This window comes from Humulus lupulus, chromosome 5, assembly GCF_963169125.1.
Source record: "Humulus lupulus chromosome 5, drHumLupu1.1, whole genome shotgun sequence".
NCBI lineage: Eukaryota > Viridiplantae > Streptophyta > Magnoliopsida > Rosales > Cannabaceae > Humulus > Humulus lupulus.
The window spans coordinates 223222392-223246240 of NC_084797.1; the positions used below are offsets into that span (position 1 = coordinate 223222392).

Here is a 23849-nt window from a genome sequence, read left to right on the forward strand (position 1 = left end):
GGTAGAGGAGGTTGGGACCGTGCAGCGTCAGCAGCCTGTCCAGTCTTCTTGGATGCTTTCACCATTAGATTTTTTCACAATTTTTTGTCAAACTCTCAATGAAAGCACCAGAATGTTGACCCATGATTTGGCCAACGACGCAGAGTCAAATATACGACAAAGGATAAAACAACAAATAAGAAAGATGATCTAATGGAAGAGAAGAAAACACCAATGATTTATAGTGGTTCGACCCTAAAAGATGGTAATGACCTATGTCCACTTAGTGCTATTATTAAGATTGAATCTCAAAGCAGTGATCAAAGAACTAAGGTTCTTGAGTTTCACAAACTTTGGAAGAAATACAATAAAACGATGGATAATTGCACTATAACTCTTTCTTTTTCTCTGTCTTAGCAAAAAGATTCAGGAATCAAAAGTGCCTTCCTTGAGCTATTTCATTTATATTTATAGGCTCAAGGAGGGTTACATATGCCAACGTGCCCTAACTTTCCTTAATAATCGCGTATCAAGATAATAATGAAGAAATATTCAATGCAGTTATTATAAGATTACAGTTTAAGAAGGAGATAAATCAGGTTATATGACCAGCCTAGTCATATTAAAAATTAACCCTGATGAAACGGTGTGCTTCTGGTTGATAGTTGAGCAGTACTTTGGCCACGTGTCAACCATGTGTGATAAATCCTCGCTACGTCATCATCAGCCGTTTTTAGGGTAAACAGTTAGTAAAAAATAGACAAAAATCAATCAATGTTATGTTTTGAATACTAAATAGTAGAAAGAAAAAAAAACTCATTATAAAACTTTAACACCAAAAAGTATACCAAAAGAGTAAACAATTAGACTAAAAGGTGAATACTATGCTTTAGATACTAATTAGTAGAAAAAATCTCATTAAGTATCCAACCCAAAAACATCTCGGAAGAAAAATGGACCAAAAAAGCTATGTTTATAAATACCATAGTTTTTGGATACCATTAGTAGAAAAAACTTGACAATATAAATTTATAAATACCACAAAATAAAAGTCCTACCGAACAATATTTTCTTACTCCATAATTTCTCAAAATTTTCAAGCAAAAACATATATATATATATATATATATATTTATAGTATAAAACAGGTCCTAACTTAAAAAAATTGCCAAATAAAAATCGGAATCAATCCAAAGTGCTGGTTTCTTAAATAAATAGTATGTTGGATACTAGTTAGTGGAATAAAATTTTTGGTATAACACAAATGATACTACATAGAGTAGAAAGATACCATATAGTATATATTCTCAATCATGCAATTTGAATACTAAATAATAGTCAATAAAATAATATGTAATAAAAACTATTGGATATATACTTGAAAGTTACATCAAACACTACTAATCATGTTATAATAATAATAATAATAATAATAATAATAATGCGGCAATAAAAACTGATCATTTATTCATTTCCAATAGACATATCTTTTTCTTTGATTCAACCACAATTTTCTTTTTTAATTATGTAATTGCTTTTGAGTTGATATTATAAATATGGTATTTAAGAGGATTGTATATTGATTAAAATATAATGGGTATAATTAATTAGAAAATAAATTAATAATGTTGGTTATTTATATTATTTAATATTAATATCTTGGTATATAAAAAATAGCAACATAATTAGTATTATTTTGTTACATATGTGTTACGATGTAAATGTTCCAAAAGAAAAAGAAGATGCTTTGGGAAAATGAGAAATTAGATTGATGATTGTTTTTTTTATTATATTCATTAATTTTTATTTAATTGATGTTATAATTAAAATATTATTTGATTTTAATTATAAAAATATATATTTAATAATTAAATATTATTTTACCAAAAAAATAATAATAAATATTATTTAAATTAATTTTATTTAAAATAATTATGTAGCAATGCCACATCAATTATGTTAGGTCCCGTCAATGGCTACATAAACACTGCTAGCATTGTTAATGAGTGAGTAGTGACAGAGAGACTTTTAGGAGGTTTGAGTATATTCCGCAAAAAAAAATTGAATATAAAAATGAATAATGTAAAAATATTGAGTATTTTTACGGCTAAAAACTCTAACTTTATACAAATATCCTTATTAGTTATTTAACAATAATTATATTTCTTCACATACATTTTTTTTAACACAAACTAAATAACAAATATAAAATAAATTATAAATGTTAAAATTTATTCTTGTATATATTTCAAGTTTTCTTACAATACAAACATGAAAGTAGTTTAGCAATTCTTTTATGGGGTAAGTTTTTAATTTTTTTTTAAAATGTTCTTATTTTGTGTTTATGAGAATACAAATTAAATTTTGTAATTAATTTTTCTTTTAAAATATGAAGATGTATGAGTTTTTCTTTATTATTTTAATAAAAACATGGGTGTAGAAAGATTTTGTTTTTTGTTTAAATTAAAGTAATATTTTGTAACAAAGAAAAATTAGTAAGGGGTCTGAAAAGAAAATTTTAAAATTTAGGAGGGTGTAATTAAGAAAGAGAGGTAGGCAAGGATAGGAGGATCACCTAAATTATTAAAATAGACGAAGTATGTGTATATGTGTCTCTCACTGTTCCACAAAAATATCTACACAAAATAAATGTAAACCATAAACGGAAGAAACTCTTTATTCTTTCTCCGTACACATTCACCTTGGACATAACCCATCATTTCACTAAGCTTCTCAAAAGACCAAATTAACAATGACAGTTTCACGCGTGTTTATGAGTTAGGTTTTTGGTTTTTTTTTTAAATATTATTTATTTTAATTTTGTGTTTAAAATAATAATTTTTTTGTAAATTTATTTTTAATAGGGAGACGTGTCAATTTTTGTATATTATTTTAATAGAGAATGGTGTAGAAAGATTTTGCTTTTTTTTTTTTTTTTTTAATTTTGTGTATGAAAGGGTAATTTGTACAAATTAAAATTAAGAAGGGGTATTATTTTTTTTTTTAATTTTTTTAATTTTGTGAGGGTTGTAATTAGAAAGAGAGTTAGGTGGAAAAAAAATGGCAACGATAGGACCATAAGTGCCCAATATCAATATTATTACTTAAAATATTAACGAAAACAATGTATGTGCATATGCATGTTTTACTCTTCTACAAAAATATCTATACAAACTAAATGTAAACCATGAAAGGAAAAAAAAAAAGTATGACAAAAGAATTTCAGGTTCATGTTGAGTGATTACAATGATGGGTCAATTTTTTCTTTTTATATTACTAAGAAAAAAAGGTTTATATATTTTTTGAAATTGTATTTTGATTTATTATTTGTTTGAATCTTGTTTAAATAAATTATTTTTTAGATATTGTATTTTGTAAAATTCTTTAAACGGATTCATACATCTGATTTTAGTAATTTTTTTAAAAATAAAATCATAAATAATTTATTAAACTAATGATTCAGAACAAAAATAAAATTATTCTATCTAATAACCATATTATTATATTTAATTTTTTATTTATTAAAATTAAATTTAAATGTGTATTTAAACTATTTTAGAGAATAATAAATTTTAAAAATAATTTATCATATAATATAAGATAGAGACAAATAATTGTACAAAATATCAGAAAAAAATAAAAATAAAGCCGGAGTACAAATATGTCCTTCTGCCGTTACCACACACTTAAAGATTGACTCATTCTTTTACACATTCACCATGGCACAACCCATCATGAGTTCCCTAAGCTTCTTAAAAGACCTCCAAAATAACAATGACAACTTCACACGCGTGTTCGTCACTCTCTCGGCTGCCGTCGTCCTCCTCCTCATCATATATTTCAAATTACGGCCTAATCGGGCCTCGCCGCCGTTGCCTCCGGGCCCACGTGGCTGCCCTTATTGGGCAACCTTCTATCTCTGGAGCCGGAGCTCCACACATACTTCACGGGCTTGGCCCAAATCCACGGCCCAATAATGAAGCTTCAGCTGGGAAACAAGGTCGGTCTAGTCATCGCCTCACCATCTCTGGCCCGACAAGCTTTGAAAGACAACGACGTCGTTTTCGCCAACCGCGACGTCCCAGTCTCCGCCCGCATCGCCACCTATGGCGGATACGACATCACATGGACCCCGTACGGAGCCGAATGGCGCATGCTGAGAAAAGTCTCCGTTCTCAAGATGCTCAGCAACGCCACCTTGGACTCCGTCTACGGACTTCGGCGCCGGGAGGTTCGGAAGATTGTTGGGTACTTTTACAGTCGGGTCGGGTCTCCGGTCAACGTTGGGGAGCAGCTGTTTCTGACTATGCTGAACATGGTTACGAACATGCTTTGGGGTGGGGCTGTGGAGGGAGACGAGAGAGCTGGGTTGGGTGCGGAGTTTCGGCAGATTGTTTCTGAGATGACTGAGCTTATTGGTAAGCCCAATGTGTCGGACTTCTATCCGGGTCTGGCTCGGTTTGATCTGCAAGGAGTGGCAAAGCAGATGAATAAGCTGGTTCTTAAATTCGATAAGATTTTCGAGGATATGATAGCTCAACGATTGGAAGGAAGTAATAGTAAGAGCAAAGATTTCTTGCAGTATTTGTTGGAGTTGAAAGAAGAAGTTGACGATGATCCATGTCAAAGCCCTGCTTATGGTACATATATTTTCTATCTATATGATAATATATTGCTGTGTTTTTATCATCTTAACCTGAGACTTTACTTATGCAATTTTAGGTGCTTAAATGGCTAATTAATTTCTTAACACATTAACAAACAAATTTATATTAGTAACAAGTTTCCGAACAAACTGAAACTATATGCAAATAATTTTTTTTTTCGTTCAAGTGTTCTTTTTCTTTATTTATTGAGAAAGTAAACGAGTAGAGGTACGTAGTCAGTTTTTCATTTACAGTAACCACATCATTCTTTATTCGATTTACGACTAAGGGAGCATTCCGATAAGCTCTTCTATCCTATACACTGTTGATTATTTTATGTTAAATTTTTATATTACACAATAGTAGTTTTTCTATTTTTTTTAATTATTTAAATATTATATTTTTAATCATTCCAAATATTTCCTTTAACTATAAAAATATCATTATAATTGCAATGTTTATCCATATATATTTTTAATTATCCATATTATAAAAATATAAGGATCTAGATTAGTTTGCAATTTAAAAAATATATTTTAAAAAACTGTGATTATAAAATAAGAATATGAATTTAATGTTTGAAATATATTTATAAAAATGTAATTGATTGCATTATCTATCAACTATTAATTTTTGAGTTTTTAATAACTCAATGTGTAGTAGAGTAATTATACTAAATGACGCAAAACAATAACATGAAGAAGCTAATCTCCTCAGTTTTAAAATTGTAGAAAAATAACATTTTTACATTGTTGATTATCAAAATTGTCATTTTCTATGATTTTTTATTTATTTAGAAGCGTATGACTTTAATATAGTGATATATGTATATTAGTTTTGTTTAATTAGTTTTTATTTTAAAGTTATATTGATTTTTTAAAGTTTTTTTTTATGGGTTGGTATATTATTTTTCTAATTATTGTATATGTTTTTTGTGGTATGGTACATCATTTTTTTTTATGATATAGTTTCTATTTTATTATACATAATGATAATATATAATTTTGTATCATGATATATACAAATAATAGATATACTTTTTTTTAGCATAGTATATACATTTTTTAGTAATAATTTTGTAAGTTTTGTTGGTATATTATTTTTCAACTCAGTATATGTATTTTATAGTATGATATATAATTCAACAACCCATAAAAAAAAGTAAAAAAAAAAAACAAAATAACTTTAAAATAAAAACTAGGGAATTTTAAAAAAAATATGACTTTTATACTATCAATGTGCAAAAATATGATAATTATATATTTTTTAATTTTAAAGGAAAATTTATTAAAGAAAAAAATTAAAATATGAGAAACACAATTAGTAGCTAACTAAAATATAAAAATGCTACATTTTTTTTTTATCATAGTTATATATATATATTTTTTATTTTGAAGGTAGTTTTATTTTAATTTTTTTCAATTTTTTTATTTTTTTCCTTCATTTTTTAATAGAATTTTTAGTTATTTTTTCTTTCTTTTTTTCCTCTTTTTTTTTTCTTTTTTCTACCAATTTTTTCCTTTTTTTTTTCTTTTTATTTTTCCATTCTTCTTCTCATTTTTTTATTTGTATTATTTTGTTTTATTGTTCATATTTTTCAGTTTTCTTTCTTTTTTTTCTTTTTTTTTTGTATTTATTATTTTCTCATTTCATTTTTTTTTCTTTTTTCACAAATATGACTTTTTTTCTTCTACCATTTTTTATTTTTTTATACCAATTTTTTCATTCATATTTTTTTCTTTTCATTTTCCATTATTTTTTTTCTTCTTCTTTTCATTTTTATTCATTCATCTTTTTTTTTTCCTTCATCATTTCTTTTGTTTTGTTTTGTTTTTTTCATATTTTTTTAGTTTCTTTTTCCTTCATCTTTTGTACTTATTCTTTTATCTTTTTTTCCCTTTTTTTCACACATATTTTAACATTACATAATTATTTTACTATTTTTTATTTATTATCGTATTTTTTTTATATTTTTTTCCACTATATGTAAAAAAAATTAAATTAATTTTTTCAGCATTTTCTTTTTACTGTAACCCTTATAGGAACATCAAAATTTGGAAAAAAAAGCTAATAAAAATATGAATGGGTAACCAGTTACCCTGATGATAGCACTCAAATTTAGAAAAAAAATTATATGAAGAAGATGGGAGAGAAGGGAAAAGGGGGCAGATCTGATTTTTATTTTTATTTTTTTATCTTCAGCTCTGTGGTAACCGGTTACCTTCCTGTTCTTTGTGTGTATATTTCTGGGGGTAACTGGTTACCTTCACATTCTGTTGTGTGTGTATATTTCTAGGTTCTTTATGGTAACTGGTTACCTATGTTACTAAAATCATAGTTATTTCTTATTCATTTTTAATGAAGCGTTCTTCATCTTTTTCCCCCAAATTTGATGTTTCTTTTCATATTTAATATGAGTAACCTGTCACCCTTCTTATGGTAACTAGTTGCCCTTCTTATGACAGAAAGTTACTCCTCTCAGGATAATTGGTTACCCCTCCTAGTACATGTTATTTAACCTAGCTCTAGGATTTTTTTTTACATAACTGTCAAAGATCAATTAAGTAACTGGTTACCTTACCCAGTATTTTAAAAAAACGTAAAATCTAAAAAAAAAAGAAAAAATGTTTATAATAAATAATAAATAATTTTAAACACAATTCATATTAAATAAAAGGCAAAACAACCAAAGAAAAATTTAATCTAAAATTAGTAATATAAAAAAATCAAATAAGCAAATAAGCAAAAAAAAAAAAAAATTACAAACATACCATTCCAAAATAATAAAACTTGATTAAGAGTAAAAACTATGGCATAAACCAACTTTCATACAAAAATATGGGAAAATAAACCCATAAAAGTGAAAATTCTTAATAAAAACCATAGAATAACTTTTTTTGAAAAAAAAAACCATATTTTTGCACACTGTATTAAGAATCATATATAAAATGTAATTTCCTCTAAAAACTAATTAAACAAAATAAATATACATATACCATAATATTAAAATATTTAGAATAAAATAGTAATTTCCTAAAACAGCATATTTTGTAATATGTAATAATAAAAATGTGGTTAGACTATTTTACTACAAAATTAAAAACATGGACATTTACTTATTTTCACACACTATTAATGGTCATTTTGCACTAAACCCCATGATTAGTGGAGTTGAATATAAGAACTATTTTGATTTGTTAACCATTTTTATTTCATAATTATATTTATATATATTATTTTTAGTATAATAATAATTTTTATTTATTAAAAGTAAATTTTAAAAAAAATATAATTACCAAATACTCAAATAAATTTCTTACTTTCTATTTATTAATATAATTATAAGTTTTTTATTAAAAAAAATTTAAATACCTTTATTGGATTTAAAACGATAAATACCTATATTTGTTTTTAAAACGATAAATTTAACTTTTTTTTATATCTATTTAAATTTTAAATTTTAAAGATTTAGTCTAACTATTTATTTATTTTTAATACATAACTCAATATATACCTTTTTATTTTTAAATTAAGAGGTAGATCTACAAGACTTTCCTAAAAAAAATCTACATGACTCGCACTATTTAAAACGATAAAAAGTCATAGTTAGAATAAATCATTACATTACAATCCCATGCTAAATCAAGTTGTCATCTTTATTGCTGAATAACTGATATTAATGGCTTCAAAAAATCACAATGATATTTGACGAACAGTTTTCATGATGTTGGTTGTCTGTGAACAGGATATGGTAGTGGGTGGGAGTGACACAACATCTAATACAATGGAGTTTGCCATGGCTGAAATCATGAGCCACCCAGAGATTTTGAAGAAAGCCCAGCAAGAGATAGAAGCCGTAATTGGCAAAGACAAAACAGTAGAGGAGTCTGACATTCACAAGTTACCTTACTTGCATGCTGTGATGAAAGAAACTCTGAGGCTGCACCCAGTCTTACCATTCTTAGTGCCTCACTGCCCAAGTGAAAGTTGCACTGTGGGAGGCTACACCATTCCAAAAGGCTCTCGAGTTTTCCCCAACGTTTGGGCCATACATAGAGATCCTTCCATTTGGGAAAATCCACTCAAGTTTGATCCAGACAGATTCTTGAACAATGGCAAATGGGACTTCAGTGGAAGTGACTTCAATTACTTCCCATTTGGGTCTGGTAGAAGAATATGCGCAGGGATAGCCATGGCTGAGAGGTCGGTGTTGCATTTACTAGCTACTCTTTTGCATTCTTTTAACTGGGAATTGCCTCAAGGAGAGAAAATGGATGTTGCAGAGAAATTTGGGATTGTGTTGAAGAAGAAGATACCTCTAGTTGCCATTCCTACTCCAAGATTTTCGAATTCACCACTTTATGAGTAGATCACTACTTCAATGTTCAGATATTATAAAGTCTTTTATATAAATGTATAAATAGTTTGGATGGATGTAATCCCCTTTTGGACAGGTCCCTTGCACACGTACTAGTGCAATTCGCATCATAAAATATTGTTCACCAAGTATATGCCTTAATTAAGCATCTCTTTTGCCCCTCAGTGTTAGGCTTTTTTCTTAGACGTGGATGTAAGATTCAATGGTGTGATTTGAAGCAGCAAGTTATGTGTAGTAAACTATTCTATTTCTGCCTTAGCGTAATTTCTCCCAATCTTATTTATTTAAATAATTGTCTCTCTTCTTTTTTGTTGTGAAAAAGTTCTTTTTTGTTGTGAAAAAGTTTATGTGCAAGTGCATTAATAAATGAAAAGAGTGTTTCTATTTGGCACCTTAAGGTGCCCAACACCACATGAGGTGACACCTCATGATTGGTTAGCGATATCCCATAATGCTTATTAAATTCAAATAAATGGGACCCGATATTGAATTGCACCAATAGCGGTATGCCACTTCCTTATGATGTTGGACACCAGTAGTGCCCCTTAGCAGTTCTGAAATGAAAAGTAGTCGGTGAAATTAATATATTTTCTTGTGTGTAATGTGATCACTTAGAAGTAGGTTTACTTACTCTATCAACAAAAGGCACTCGATCCATAAAAAGAAAGAAAACAACTGAAGAAACTCGATCAAAACCATAGAAAAGAAAAAATAGAAATTGAGACTACTTCTCCTTAGGGTCTATTTACTCGATCAACACTAAGAACTTGATTTAGAGCCACAAAAAAAAAAAAAGTGAACTCGATCAAAAACATAGAAAGCACTTCTACAAATAAGGTTTTTTAGGTTGTGAGTGCGAGTCCTAAAAAGTTTTATTTTTAAAAAAATGAATTGGTAGCCAAAGCTCCCACCGGAGCTCCGGTGACAGTGGCGGCGCCACCACCCTATGACTTTGGTTTTAGAAAATAGTGATTGACTTTCGAAGCCTAAGGCTCGGGGAACGTCGTGGCAGTGGTGGTTCTTTGTGGAACCGAATGTGGTGGCCGGATTGGAGGTAAAAGGTTTCGGACCCCATAGATTCTAACGAACACCAAAAATGAAATCTGGAGACTTCTAACTCGATCCTTGGTTGGGTTTTGCTCGCATGAAAGTGTTGAGTACGATGGTGGTGGTGGCTCAACTCACAACGACCCAAGGTAGTCGGAATCTCGTCGGAAACTTTGGGAAAACCCAAAATCGAAGGCTCTGTTTTCTGTCTTAGGTGGCACGTGAGGGCTCGAGCTCGCGGGGGTCGAAGCTTCGGTGGCCTCCGAACCTCCCTGGCCAACGCGTGTTGCTGGTGGCGGCGGGGATGACGGCGGTTGGGCTTGGCAAAGTTTCATGCGAGAGAGGGGGAAGGAGAGAGAGGAGAGAGAAAGAAGAAGGAGCTGAGTGTGGATTTATTTTTTTGGTTTTAATTTAGTTATTTATAAAACTTTAATTTGTTTTTAGGACACGCATCCGTTTTTAGGACTCGCGTTAAAAAGTCTAGGAGATTGGAGAGAATTTGTGATTTTTTTAAATTCAAACTTTTAGGACACACATAAGTTTTTAGGACTCGCAATGAGTGTCCTAAAAAGATTCTTTAAGGACTCGCAATGAGTGTCCTAAAAATTTCAGGATGTGTTTGTTAAAAATAAAATTAAACTTTTTTAGGACACACATGGTTTTTAGGACTCGCTCCGTGAGCCCTAAAAGAAATTATTTAAGGACTCGCAACGCGAGTCCTAAAAAGTCCAGGAGCTGTTTTTAGGACTCGCATCTAGGTGAGTGTCCTAAAAGGATGTTTTTGTAGTGGTGAAGAAAAGTTGTAAATGAGATTACTTATCATTAGTCTTAAGTGGAGAGGTGTGTGAATAGTATGTGGTGGTGAAGATCAAACGTAGTGTAGAAACGAAATGGAGAAAGAGGCAGAAAAGATAAACGAGAGGAAGATCTAACAAAACCCCACCCTCTACAAAGTTCTCTTGCTCTCGGGTTCTGCTTCTCATGAAGTAATATCTTTACCAAAAATTAGTGAAGTCTAATTTAAAATAAGAGTGTTGATATTTAGCACATTAAGGTAGCCAACACCATATGAAGTGACACTTCATAATTAGTTATCGATACCCCATAATACTTATTAAATTCAAATATGTGAGACCCAATATTGCACCAATAGCGATGTGCCACCTCCTTGTAGTGTTGGGCATCACTGGTGCCCCTTAGCAATTCTCTTAAAATAAATGTGATTAGTTGGAAAAAGCTGCCACAGTAGTGCTTAATTGTAACGTCCTCCCTAATCAAGGACCGTTACATTGTGTATTTTAAATAGTACCAGACTCGCTAAACGGGTCATTTGGCCATAACCGTGTAACTAAACGTGATTAATGGTTTAGGCATAAAAATTTTGGTCAAAAGGGATAGCTGTTTCACTAAAATGTTTACTTCCATACATGGGATCCCAAACTAACATTTCAAAAGGTTAATTACAATTGAAAAGTTACAACCAGCCGACCTAAGCGGCAAAATAGGGTTTGACCCTAGTTCCTTTGAGAAATCCAATCCGTGGTGGTCGAGTAGCCACATATGTACACATTGTCATCGAAGCTCTCCAACTTATAGATGGTCTAGCTTCCTTTTGATCTTACCTGCACCACATAGCACCTGTGAACCAAGGCTCAGCAAGAAAACTTAAACATGCTCATAAGCAGTTAATAACACGTTATCAAATCATAATAAGCATGCCTAGCAGTAATAACCATACTCATGCATGCATACCATTCATATAAATGACTACATCATCATATGGGGGCCAACTGCTCGAATTAAATGATTAATGAATCATAATGGGGCTCAACGCCCTAGGATATGGGACTAATGAGTCACCCCGGGGCCCATTGCCCTATCCTCTATATAACTAGCCTTGGAATTGGCCCAACGTACTTGGCGCTTTAGGTTTTCACGACCAATGGGTCGGACAAGCATATGATGCGCTCCTGATTAGGCTTATCATAACGTGGCCCAGCCCTAGGATATGGGACTAATAAGTTATCCAGGGCCAACTGCCCTATCCTCTGTATAACCAGCCTTGGAGCTGGCCCAGTGTACTTAGCGCTGAATTTTCCACGACCATTGAGTTGGACAAGCGTATGATGCACTCCTGATTAGCCTAACCATATCGACCAGCGGTCAACGCGCTATTGTCGCCCTTGACATAAGTCAATGCTTTCGACCAGCGCTCAACACACTATTGTCGTTCTTGACTTATAAGTCAAGTCTTTTCAACCAGATAATGTAGACAAGCATATATATCATATACCAAATATCCAAATACATAGCATTCAACATGCTTAATAAATAATCACAGGCATAATCATAATAATGCACATTCTCAGGGGCCCATGCCCTATTCATATCCATGTTTAACAACTGGGCCAAGCCCTAATCATGTACATCATGTATTGGGTGCAGTTTTCTTACCTTTGATCAAAGCACAGGTTAAGAATGAACGACCCTCGAGCACAATCCTGGTTCCGAGCCCCTAGTGATAACCTAGTCACAACCAAGTATAGAATCCCATCAATAACGAGCAAATAAAGGCTTCCAGACTGAGTCCTAGCCTCCGGAACGTCAGATTCTACTAAACTTGGTAGTAGGATCGATCTTAAGCTCTTAGGTTTGAGTTCCTGCACTCAAAACCTTCCCGGGGCTCAAAAACCCTTCAAGCACCGCGACCCGCCCCAAGTTAGAAATCTGAAGGGCTCTTCTCTAAACACGCACACCTCAACGCACCCCTACAAGTGTCGCAGCTCAAATGGAGGTTCAACACCTCCTTCTTCTTCTCGTTCATGAGAGTCGCGACGCCCCAAGAACAAGGCCACGATTCAACATGAAAACTGAGTTTTTTTCTCTGTTTTCCTCAAGCCAAAACCCACCAAAAACCTATCCAAACATAGCCAAATCCCAAAAACAAAGTTCCCAATCAACTCAACAACTCAAAACCATCAAAACCCAACTTACAAATGGATCAAAAACTCACCTAACCATAAAAAATCAATCAAACTTAAGAAACTTTAAGAAAACAAAACTCAGAAGTTTAGGAGCTCGAATTACCTCAGTGAAATCTGTTTCCAGCTAAATTCCCTCGCTATCAAGCTTTTAATCATCCCTAGAATCATTATGACTCTAACCTTGCTTGAACCTGAGCTCTAAAACTCGAGTTTCCTTCAAAAATGCTAACAAGCTGAAATAAGAGAATAGAGGAGAGAACGAGAGAGTTTTCTGTATTATATGGTTATGAGAGGTTACTTAGGGTACAAGTAACCTTAAGCAAATCCCAAGGCTCAGGGTACCCAAAAACGTCCCCGAGGGAAAAATGGTCAAAATCCCCAAAACTCCCTTCTAATCTCACTAACTCCAAATATAGCCTCGAGTATTCATTCCCATTACCTAATATCCTGGTAATGTACTAAATACCCAAAATACCCCTTGACTCACCCTGAGTCGAGTATTGGTCCCTTTATGACTTTCCTGCTAACTTGCTCCCTAGGATCGCCTCGTGCCGAGTAACCTCAATATATTAATATAATAATGTTGTCTCACACATATATCACATATATTCCAAATATACTTGTAACAGGCCAAATTACGAAAATTATCATTCTAATGAGAAACGGACTCACATGCATATTTAACACACCTAAACATGCATATCTAGTCATATTATAATATAACTCATGTAATCATATAATGATACACATATATATCACATTAATACATAATTTTCCATAAGTTGTCATTCTGGCCCTCTAATCAAGGCACTAAGCCTTATTAGGTAATTTGGGACGTTACAACTATTCCTTCCTTACAGGAATTTCTTCCTTGAAATTTTACCTAAACAGCTTGGGATACTGATCCCGTATAACTGACTCTAGTTCTTAGGTCGCTTCCTTGACCTTGTTGTTCCTCTATAATACCTTAACCAAATGTATATTCTTGTTGCTTAGGACCTTGTCCTTCCTGTCTAGTATATGGACTGGTTGTTCCTCATAGGAGAGATCTGCCTGAAGCTCTAGATCATAGTAACTCAATACATGTGTCACGCCTGATACATTATTCCAAAGTGTCGAAACATGAGATACATTGTGTACGGTCGACAGTTCCAAAGGTAAGGCCAATGTATAGGCCACCCGACCGATCCTTACCAGGATCTCAAACGGTCCTACAAATATAGGGCTCAAATTGCCCTTTTTCCAAAATTTCTTCACTCATTTCCATGGTGAAACTTTGAGGAAGACATAGTCTCCCACTTGAAACTCCATGTTCATGTGTTTAGGATCAGCATAACTTTTTGTCTATTTTAAGAAGCGAGCATCCAAGCTCTAATCTTTTCAATAGTCTCTGTGATCCTCTTAACTGCTTCGAGGCCCAAATATTTCCTCTCACCCATCTTATTCCAGTGAATAAGCAATCTAAATTTCCTACCATACAACATCTTATAAGGTGCCAGTCCAATAGTCGACTGGCAGTTGCCTTTATAGGAAAATTCTATTAGAGGCAAATATTCACTCCATGACCCTTCAAAGTCTAATACACATGCTCTCAGCATGTCCTCCAATATCTGGATAATACGTTGTACTGAACTTCAGCTGTATACCCATCGTCTTCTGTAAATTTCCCCAAAACTTGGATGTAAAGATTGGGTCCCTATTAGACCCGATAGACCTCGGAGTCCCATGAAGGTGTACTATCTCTCTCAAATAGAGATTTGTATACTGGTCAACTGTGTTGTTCATCCTCACTAGTAAAAAGTGAGTTGACATCATATACCGGTCCATAATGACCCAAACTGAATCATGCTGGCCCACTATCCTGGGCAACCCCACCACAAAATCCATTGTGATGTCAACCCACTTCCACTCTAAGATACCCAAAGGTTGTAGTAGCCCCACCGATCTCTGATGCTCTGCCTTGACATGCTGACAGGTCAGGCACTTTGCCACGTACTCAGTCACGTCGCTCTTCATCCCAAGCTACCAATATAAAAATTTCAAATCCTGGTACATATTCGTGGTGCCTGGACGTAGAAAATAAGAATAAGTATAAGATTGATATGCCCTGGTTACTCCAAGACCGTTACTGTGAACTTTAAACCATGCTTAACTCGCTAACCGATTCATTTGGTTATAAACTTGCATCTAGGTGTTATTAATAAGCTGAGGTGAAAAAAAATCGTGATAAAAAAGAAATGATATATTTTATTTAAAACATAAGACTGTACATGAGCTGATAAAAGCATTTACAAGTTATTTACAATCCAAAACGGTCATTACTGTGTAAAAATTACAACCCGCTGACCTAAGAGGCAAAAATAGGGTTAACCCCTAGTTCCTCTGAGGTGTGGTGGTCAAGCGGCCGCATATGTACATATCGCCACCTAAGCTCTCCACTCAAGGGTGGGTGAGCTTTTCTTTTCCTTTACCTGCACCACATAGCACCCGTGAGTCAATGCTCAGCAAGAAAACTCATTACTGCATGTATATAATATCAATTGATGATTATGATAATCATATTGGGCTTGCAGCCCTAATAAGATAATATCAAGTTTCTAATAATCATGTGGGGGCGTGTAGCCCTAATCAGATGGTATCGAGATTCAAGTAATCATGTTGGGGTGTGTAGCCCTAATTAGATAAGTGACTATTAAGTCATATTTTGAATAGATGACTAATAAGTCTATCTCTAGAGCTCTGCACCCTAATCAGATGAGTGACCATGGAGTCACAACCTTGGGCAGGTGACTAATAAGTCAACCTCTAAGGATCTGTTCCCTGTATAGATGGCTAATAAGCCCATCTCTAGGGTTCTGCTCCTTAAATAGATGGCTAATAAGTCCATCTCTAGGGATTCGCTCCCTAAGCCATGTCACATGTCAGTCACCTTAGCCTTTTGTCTTTGGCTCTAAGTAACTAGCCCTTAGACTAGACAAACACTTTTGTTTTCATCGAACTTAAGGTCGGTCAAGCATTTCATGCTTATGATGATAATGCTTATGTCTATTGATCTAATCTTTTCAGCTATCGTTAACACATGCTAATACCATTCTTGACTCATAAGCCAATACCATATGACCAGTGCTCAGTACTATTGCCAAAGTTGACTAATGAATCACAGCTTCACAGTCAATACTGACACCATTGCCGATTCTGACTAATAAGTCAGTACCATTCACAGATAAGCAAGATTGCCAAGCATTTAATATGCAATCAATGTCCACATATAGAGCACTCAACATGCCTCATTAAAAACCATGCATGTCACATACGGGGTGCAGTTTTCTTACCTTTGGTTCAAGCGTGAACCAAGTTAAAAACGACCCTTGAGAACGATCGATCCTTTTATCCCTTAGCGGTCACCTAATCATAACCAAATATGGAACTCCATCAATGAAATCAATGATAAAAGATTCATGATATAAACCTTACTCCCGGGACCTCGAATCGTACTAAGATTGTTAGTAGATTTGATCCCGAGCCCTAGGAATTGAAACCCCGAGCCAAAAACCCTCAAAAGTACCCAAAAGAGTACCTAGGCGCTACAAGCAGGGCTGACTTGCCTTGGACAGCGCTGTAGCGCTAGAACCAAGGTGATTCAGCCCTGGTTTTTCCCCTTCGACTTCTCCAATTTCTAATCTTCAAGAACTGATCCCAAACCTCAACCAAACTAACAAATGAACCCAAAACCCATTCTACAAGTCCTAGGCATCAAAACCTAATCAAACTTTGCTAAAAACTTCTTTGAATTCTCAACTATCAAATCCAAGAACCCCAATTGAAAATCAATGAAAAACAGAGTAAAAACTAGAGTTTCCATGGCTAGAGTCTTACCTCAAGCTCAAGATGGAACCCTATTCAATGGTAGAACACAATCCTAGACCCTCAAGGCTTACTTCCCTAGCTTGAATCCTCAACTGGAACTTCAAAAATTCAAAGGAAGAAGAAGAAGAAATGATGATCGTGGGAAGTAGGAAAAATGCTCTGTTTTTGGTTTAGTTTTTCTACAGCCTTCTAGTTGATATATAACCTTAGGTCAAAAGACCAAAATGCCCCTAGGTCATTAAATTCGCTCTTAAGGCTAACAAGGGTAAAATCGTCCTTTCCCGCCTATCTCGTTAATTATAATTAATGTCCTCCAATTCCCGTTATTCCCAATATTCTCAAATGCTAATAAATCATATCCCATTACCCTTTAATTCCTGGTAATGTACTAATCATCAAATTACCCCGAGACTCACCCAAGCCTCGAAATTAACCCCGTTATGACCAAACCGCTAACTTGTATTCAAATATCGTCTCATGCCGAATAGCTCGAACATATCCACATAATAATGTGGCCTCATCCATAATTCTCCAAGATGCATGAAAATATGCAAATATGCTCTCAACGGACCAAATTACCAAAATACCCCTATAATGAAAAATGGACCCACATGCATGCATTTATCATCATATAATAATATAATTATCATAATCATGCATATAATCATTTAATGACATAATAAATCAATTATGGCCCTCCCAGCCTCCTAATCCAACCATTAAACCTCATTAGGGATTTTGGGGCATTACAACTATCCCCTCCTTACAGAAATTTCGTCCTCGAAATTTACCTGAACAGCTCGGGATACTGATTCTGCATATCTGACTCTAGCTCCTAGGTCACTTCATTGACCTTGTTGTTCCTCCATAATACATTAAACAAAGGTATCGTTTTATTCTTGAAGACATTGTCCTTTCTGTGAAGTATTTGGATTGGCTGTTCCTCATAGGAGAGATCTTCCTCAAGCTCCAGATCTTTGTAACTTAAGACATGAGTCACATCAGATACATAGATCCGAAGTGCTGAAACATGAAATAAGTTATGCACTACCAACAATGCCGGTGGTAAGGCCAACCTGTAGGCCACCTGACCAATCCTCTTCAGGATCTCAAATGGACCTACATATCTAGGGCTCAACTTGCCCTTCTCCCAAATCTTCTCACCCCTTTCCATGGCGAGACTCTAAAGAAGACATAGTCTCCCACCTGGAACTCCACATTCATGCATTTGGGATTTGCATAACTTTTCTGTCTGCTTTGAGAAGTGAGCATCCGAGCTCTAATCTTCTCAATGGCCTCATTGGTCCTCTGAACTACCTCAGGACCCAAGTATCTTCTTTCTCTTGTCTCATCCCAATGAATGGGAGATCTGCATTTCCTACCATACAACATCCCATAAGGTGCCACCCCAATGGTCGACTGATAGTTGTTGTTGTAGGAAAACTCTATCAAAGGTAGATACTTACTCCAGGATCCACCAAAGTCCAACACACATGCTCGCAACATGTCCTCTAATATCTGGATCCTCCTCTCAGCTTGTCCATCTATCTCAGGATGATAAGCAGTACTGAGCTTCAACTGTGTTCCCATGGCCTTCTGTAAACTCTCCCAAAACTTGGCAGTGAAAGTGGGGTCCCGATCTGACACAAACGACCTCGGTGCTCCATGGAGGCGCACGATCTCTCACACATAGAGATTTGCGTACTATTCAACTGTATAAGTAGTCCTCACTGATAAGAAGTGAGCTAATTTGGTGTAGCAATCCACAATAACCCATACTGAGTCATGTTGACCAACAGTCCTGGGTAACCCCACCATGAAATCCATCACGATATCTTCCCATTTCCACTATGGGATGTCTAGAGGCTGCAATAACCCTGCAGGCCTCTGATTCTCAGCCTTGACTTGTTGACATGTCAAGCACTTAGCCACATATTCCACTACATCCTTCTTCTCCCAGGCCACCAATACAGTGATCTCACATCCTGATACATCTTCGTGGTGCTTGGATGCAAAGAATAAGGAGGAGTATGAGATTCATCCAGAATCTCTTGCCTCAACCTCACACTATAAATCTGTCCCGGACCCTTCTGGCTTAAAGCATCAACTACCATGTTGGCCTTTATTGGATGATACAAAATCTCACAATCATAATCTTTTACTAGCTTCAGCCAATGCCTTTGTCTCATATTTAAGTCTTTCTGCGTGAAGAAGTACTTTAGGCTCTTGTGGTCAGTATAGATCTCACAATTATCCCCATAAAGGTAATCCCTCCATACCTTCAAAGCAAAGACCACAGCCGCCAACTCCAAATCATGAGTGGGGTACCTCTGTTCATATTCCTTCAGCTTACGTGAAGCATAAACAGTCACCTTCCCTGACTGCATTAGAACACAACCCAAACCTTGATGTGAGGCATCACAATATATCACAAACTTCTTCTGATTTGTTGGAAGACTCAGAACTGGAGCTGTAATCAACCTCTATTTCAATTCCTGGAAGTTGTTCTCACACCTGTCTGACCACACAAACTTCTGATTCTTGCGAGTTAGCTCAGTCAATGAAGTGGAAATATTTGAGAACCCTTCCACGAAACGTCTATAATAGCCTACAATCCAAGGAAACTTCTAACCTCAGAAACATTCTTTGGCCTTGGCCAATCTTTGACTACTTCAATCTTGGCTGAATCTACCTGAATCCCCTCATTACTGACAATGTGCCCAAGGAAAGACACCTGAGATAACAAAAACTCACATTTCTTGAACTTTGCAATCAATCTGTGCTCCCTCAGTCTCTGTAGAACCAATCTCAAATGTTACTCATGTTCTGACTCTGACTAAGAATAAACGAGGATATCATCGATGAAGATGATCACAAACTGGTCCAAATAGTCCTTGAACACCCTGTTCATCAAATCCATAAAAGGAGTTAGGGCATTAGTCAATCCAAAAGACATGTCTAAGAACTCATAATGCCCATATCTAGTGTGAAAACGAGTCTTTGGTATGTCTCCCTCTTTGACCCTCAACTGATGATAACCGGAACGAAGGTCTATCTTTGAGAAAACCCTTTTACCTTGTAATTGATCAAACAGATCATCTATCCTTGGCAGAGGATACTTGTTCTTGATTGTTAACTTATTCAGTTCTCTGTAATCAATACACATTCTCAGAGAACCATTTTTCTTCTTCACAAACAGAACTGGCACTACAACATTTCAGACTATATATACCACTTAAAAATGACATTTTTCAAAAAGTGCTATTGATTTAGATGTTGATACTGCATATTGGGCTGGTAATATTATGTCCATATTATGTTATAAATAATTTTGAGTATTGGGCCTACCATTTGTTTTTTTCAATTATTTCTCTCTTAACCCTAGATACTCTCTCTCTCTCTCTCTCCCCTTTCCCCGCCCACTCTCTCTCATCGGTGATCTTTTTCTCACTTCACAACAATATCTCCTCCAATTCTCTGTCCTTTCTCTCGCGACTCTGGCTCCGATGAAGCTCTTCTCTCCTATGCCGCATAAGATTTTCTCTCTCTTTGGATTTGTGAGTCGTATGAGGTATCAATATCCATCTCTGCTGTATTTGTGTGTATATATGTAGAACGTAGAGATTGATTGAGATTGGGTCATTCTAAGTATCAATCTCCAATTCGTTGCTCTGTTTCTCTCTATGTATGTTGTGCTCTTCGTTTAGGCTATAGTTTTTACTTTGAATTAGATGTATTAATATGATTTAAGCATTACTGTGATTTGATTTTAGTCGAAATTGTTTATAGTATGTTTTCTTACTCTATTATTTATGCTCTGTTTTCTTACTTTATAGTTTATGCAGATTGAATTGTATCATATATACTTGATTGATGCTATATATTTGTAGTTTAGTTGTTTTGTTTCTCTTTTCTGATTAATTGCTTGCAAAGTGTTTGATAAATTACCTCTTTCAGTATTTAACTTACTTTCTTATTCTTATAAAGCTTTATTAATATTAATTGGCTAAAAAAAGGTTTAGTGCATATATTTTATCTTTTGAAAGTAAAAGTCTCTTTCTCTTTCTTTATTAATATCATTATTATGGCAAGGCTTGGCAATATTGCTATAGGTCTGTTCTATTTTGTTCTATTTTGAATCAGTACTCATCAATATTTTCCAAAGCTCTTTATCATATTTATTATCATTATATAACTGCTTTGTCTTTGTTGTTTGACTATCATTTTGTTGTTTGAATACAGGTCAAAGCCATTGTAAAACTTATGATGGTATTTTGGCTGTTTTTCACAAGTGGCAAAATGATTTTTTGCAGAATTGGGACAGTTGCAGAACATTGTGTCTTTGTAAGTGTAATTTTTTGCTTTTGTTTCTGCCATCTTTTTAGGACATAGTGTTATTTTTGGGCTGATTGAAATTTTATTAACAGGATACTTAACAACAACAACATACAAGGGGAGATACCTGCTCAGCTTGCCAATTGTCTAAGTCTTGCATCCTTGTAATTATTTTTCCTTGACTTTGTCTTCTTTTATGTGCCTATGCTATGATTGTTATTAACTCTCCCGTGTTCGTACACTTCAGGAATGTTTCTTACAACAATCTGTCTGGAGTTGTACCTCCTATAAGGAACTTTTCTAATTTGTCACCAGACAGGTATATATATATATGCTCCTATTATCTCATTCTGATATTTAAAGTACTGTATTCATATTCAATTGTGTTGAGTACTTGGGATCTTTTACAGCTTCATTGGAAATCCATTGTTGTGTGGAAACTGGTTGGGGTCTATCTGCAGACCTTATGTGCCAAAATCGAAAGGTATAATTTTGAGTGTAATTTGCTTTGGTTTTCTATCAAAGATTTTGCTACTCTTCCTTGGTTGTTGACAAGCTGTCATTCTTATTCATATTCCAGGAGTATTCTCTAGAGCTGCACTTGTATGTATGACGTTGGGCTTCATAACACTGCTATCTTTGGTAATAGTTGCAATTTACAAATCTCACCAACCAAATGAATTGATGACAGGATCTGGAAAGATTGGTCAAGGTATGTCATTATTTCTACAATTGTTTTAGCTATTTAATTAGGACATGTGGAAAGGGATCTAATAACTATGAGTCCCAATAAGTCTGCTTATTTTTATGGGATTGAATATTGTCAGATGCAACTAGTTCTTTTGATTGGCACAAAGCTACAACATATTATTGCGACCCTGGCACAAGAGAATGCTGGTTTAAGAGTTCATGGAGAAAGGAAGAGGCCAGGGATGATCTTTTCTGGTTTAAGAAGCCAGAACTTCCGTTATCACTGATCCATTTTTGTTCTATTCCAGGTCAGCTATGATCTCTATGAGACTATGATTGCATCCATTGGAATTCTAGATCTTCAATTTGTTGTTACTGCTGGTACAAGTTGACCAGTCTGACAAGTTTTAGCCAAATTACTAATAATAAGTGGCTCCAAATCTATAACTAATAGTCACATACAAGTATACAACCATTATGTTTGTTTAATAATCTTAGTTTACTTTCTTTTTTTTTATGAATCATGCTAACTGACAGTGGAGGTTCTCTGGGAATAATGGTCTTTATGGTGAAAATGGCATTGTCACTGGAAGAAAATGTCCCAAGGGCCTCTATGGCACTTACTGCAGGGTATGTTTCATATTTCCAATGGTACCCAAAATATGTTTTTTTTTCCCACTTTTGAATCTTTATTGTTACTTGTCTATATGCACACACACAGGCGTCATAGTTTGTAGCTTAATTGTTTATGTTGAACATGGAGGCAAAATCATTCTTCTTCCTATTTATTATTCTGTTATAATCACTAGAAATCAGGGTAGTACAAGTTCCATGAAATATAAAGTAGGGTACCTAGAACTGAGAAGAGATTTTTCAAGTTTTATGTTATTTGAATGTTGAATTAAAGCGATGAAACTCCCATTTTGTTGTTTTCTTGACTAAGAGAATATTCTTAGTGCTAGCACTCAGTCTACTTATACAAGTTGAATTGTGTTTTACATAAATTTTATTTAGTTGCTATACAATTTTACAGGAATGCCCCATTGGCACATATAAAGATACTGATGGCTTAGATGACAATCTTTGTGTTCCTTATTCACTTGATCTTCTTCCTAGTCGTGCTGAGTTCATATATATATGTGAGGTAGCTTTACATATCCTATTTACTTCTTTGTAGAATTTTTGGTTCCTATAAGTGTATATCTGACATGTGTGAACTCTTTCTCTCTCTCCCGTTCTTTCGATTTTGTTTGGGTAATTTGATTTGTATTGTTGATTTCAGTGGTAGAGGGATTTGATTCAATGGCTCTCACTTCAAGACCATCACGGGTACCTGCAAAGCTATTCTTATGCTATTCTCTGTTGATGTCGCATTAGAGTTTTAAGGTCTATGCTACTTTATTCACTCCAATCGCGCTATGGATTTCGTGGATGACCAAGTGTATATGATCGACTCCTAAGGATGACCACTAGAGCGACCCCAATACTATAACAGACAATATCGATGTCGCCGAAGTCATTGGAGAAGAAGAGCAAAGACGAACGCCATCCATGGCTATTGGTGCTATTGGTTCGTTGTCCGCTTTTTTAGTGAAATATAGAAGTTTTTTTTAAATTTTAGCAAAACTTTGTTAGCTAGAATTTTATTATGATGACTTTGATTCTCTAAATTCTACTTTTTGAAAGTTATTCACTTCTTAAGTGAAACATGTATTTGGACCGTGTTAGTTAATATGATGATATTGACATTTTTGTAAATCTATTGTTTTTTTTTATTATATTGTTATCAAGGTATCAAAAATAAATTTTATTAAAATATAATATAAATAAATAAATATTTATTTGTAAAAAAATAACAACTATAACAAAAAGTTATCATTAATATAATATAACATGCGCAAAATGTTATAAAAGAATCTATAA

The 23849-nt window shown here is 34.2% G+C and overlaps 1 long non-coding RNA gene and 1 pseudogene across 3 annotated transcripts; both read left to right on the forward strand.

Moving 5' to 3' along the window:
* Positions 1–3667: 3667 nt before the first annotated feature.
* Positions 3668–9261, forward strand: LOC133778237 (carnosic acid synthase-like; annotated as a pseudogene).
* Positions 9262–20273: 11012 nt separating this feature from the next.
* On the forward strand, positions 20274–23684 carry LOC133778238 (uncharacterized). Of its 3 annotated transcripts, XR_009869053.1 has the most exons (10): positions 20274–20472; positions 21144–21245; positions 21329–21400; positions 21484–21555; positions 21647–21720; positions 21817–21948; positions 22064–22234; positions 22464–22556; positions 22960–23070; positions 23209–23684. It is a non-coding gene; the product is annotated as an uncharacterized LOC133778238 (long non-coding RNA). The 3 variants fall into 3 exon arrangements; XR_009869054.1 differs by lacking the exon at positions 22960–23070 and having other exon boundaries at positions 20275–20472; XR_009869052.1 differs by having other exon boundaries at positions 20277–20472; positions 22960–23684.
* Positions 23685–23849: the final 165 nt, after the last annotated feature.